Source organism: Nicotiana tabacum, chromosome 24 (genome assembly GCF_000715075.1).
Source record: "Nicotiana tabacum cultivar K326 chromosome 24, ASM71507v2, whole genome shotgun sequence".
In the NCBI taxonomy this organism is placed as follows: domain Eukaryota; kingdom Viridiplantae; phylum Streptophyta; class Magnoliopsida; order Solanales; family Solanaceae; genus Nicotiana; species Nicotiana tabacum.
Window position 1 is genome coordinate 72,312,088 of NC_134103.1, and position 2,456 is coordinate 72,314,543.

The following is a 2,456-nucleotide window of genomic DNA, read 5'->3' on the forward strand; positions in this document are numbered from 1 at the left end:
TGTTATGGGGTTGCACCAAGGATCTGCGCTTAGTAATGTTCTTATTTGCGCTGGTGATGGATGCTCTGACATACCATATTCAAGGGGAGGTGCCATGGTGAATTTTATTTGCTGATGACATAGTTCTAATTTATGAGATACGAGGCGGCGTTAAGGAGAGGCTGGAGGTTTGGAGACAGCCCCATGAGTCTAAGGGTTTCAAGTTAAGCATGACGAAGACAGAATACCTGGAGTGCAAGTTTAGTGCCGAGACGAGGGAAGAGGGCGTGGACGTGAGGCTTGGAACTCAAGTCATCCCCAAAAGAGGCAGTTTCAAGTACCTTGAGTCGGTTATACAGGGGGATGGGGAGATCGAAGAGGATGTCGCATACCGTCCAATAGTGGGGTGGATGAAATGGAGGTTAGCATCTAGAGTCTTGTGTGACAAGAAAGTGCCACTGATTCTCAAAGGTAAGTTTTATAGAGCGGTGGTTAGACCAGCCATGTTGTATGGGTCAGAGTATTGGCCAGTTAAGAACTCACATATCGAGAGGATGAAAGTAACAGAAATGAGGATGTTAAGGTGGATGTGCGGGCACACTAGGATGGATAAGATTAGGAATGAAGATATTTGAGAGAAGGTGGGCATGGCTCCTATGGATAACAAGATGCGGGAAGCAAGGCTCATATGGTTCGGGCACGTGCAAAGGAGATGCCCAAAAGCCCCGGTAAGGAGGTGTGAGCGGTTGGCGTTGGCTGGTACGGAAAGAGGTAGAGGGTGGCCTAAGAAGTATTGGAGAGAGGTGATAAGGCATGACATGACGTGGCTTTAAATTTTCAAGGACTTGGCCCTTGATAAGAAAGTGTGGAGGTTGAGCATTAGGGTTGTAGGTTAGGAGGTAGTTGAGCATTTTCTACTTCGTTCTGGGTGAGAGACTAGCGTGATAGGGTTTTGTCTTAGGCTACTAGTGGTTAATCTTGTGTCCACACTATTCTCCCATTTTTTATACTACCTGGCCTTATTTACTTGTTACTGTTATTGTTTTTCTTCTATTTTTTGGTCCTTATGTTGTTGTCACTATTTCTATGATTTCTGTTGATGGTACTGATTTATTGACTTTGTTTGTCTTCTTGAGCCGAGGGTCTTTCAAAAACAGCCTTTCTACTCCTCGATGGAGGGGTAAGGTCTGCATACTCACTATTCTCCCCAGACCCCACTTATGAGATTACACTGGATTGTTGTTGTTGTTGTTGTTTTTGTTGTTAAATTAGAATTGTTAAATGCAAATATAAGTGAAGTGCGATGTCTATAAGTCGAATTCTATACGATTTAAGTACGTTCTCCTTATTATTCATTTTTAAATACTATTAAAATCACAACCTGATGTTGATGTTCAATTATCAGCCATGCTTCTACTGAAACATGACGAAATTCCTAGCTTGTTGCACCCTTCTTCTCACCATACAATGCTGAGGAGTGCTATTTTAGGCCATTTCAAGAAATTGTCCAAAACATTTTGTATACAAATGGACACTTTCCAAGAACTTGAATATGAGGTTGCGGAACATTTTTCCAAGATTTATCCCATCAAAACTATAGGCCCTTTATTCAACTACCCAAAATTACTCTCTCCCAACAGATCGTCAAAAGAATTTCATGGTGATTTGTTAATTGCTGACAACTGCGTCATACATTGGCTTGATTCAAAACAACCATCCTCTATTGTGTACATATCATTTGGGAGTTTAGTCATGTTGAAACAAGAACAAGTCGATGAAATTGTGTACGTGTTCTTGAGTTAAGGACTTAATTCCTACCTTTTAACTAGCAAATGGGATATTGGAGAAAGCAGGAGACAAGGCCAAAGTGGTTCAATAGTGTCAACAAGAGTAAGTCTTGGCACACACGCCTGTGGCTTGCTTTTTGATGCATTGTGGATGGAATTCAACAATGGAAGCGATAGCTAGTGGAACTCCAGTAATTGCATTTGCTCAATGGGGTGACAAAGTAATTGATGCCAAATATTTAGTGTACATTTTCAAAACTGGACTTCTTTTATGTAGATGTGAGGCTGGAAATAGGATTATTCCAAGCTAAGGGAGGAAGTGGAGAAGTGTTTACTAGAAGTGTAACGACCCGACCAGTCGTTTTGAGCTCCAGCACGCCGTTCGGTGGTTTGAGGCCTTGAGTAGTTTCACTTTAGGTGTTATGACTTGTACGTGTGGTCGTAATTGAATTTCGGGAAATCCGAAGTTGATTTAGAAAGAAATTTTTTATTTCGGAAACTTTAAGTTGGAAGAATTTACTAAGGTGTGATTTTAAGTAAACGACCTCGGAATCGAGATTTGAGGGTTCCAACAGGTTCGTATGATGATTTTGGACTTGGGCGTATGTCCGGATTGGGTTTTAGATGACCCGAGATCGTTTCGGTGCCTATTGTGGAAGTTGGCATTTTGGAAGAAATTCATAAATTTGG

The 2,456-nt window shown here is 41.5% G+C and overlaps 1 pseudogene; it reads left to right on the forward strand.

Moving 5' to 3' along the window:
* Positions 1-209: 209 nt before the first annotated feature.
* LOC107817711 (gallate 1-beta-glucosyltransferase 84A24-like) lies at positions 210-2,112 on the forward strand (annotated as a pseudogene).
* The last annotated feature ends 344 nt before the right edge of the window (positions 2,113-2,456 follow it).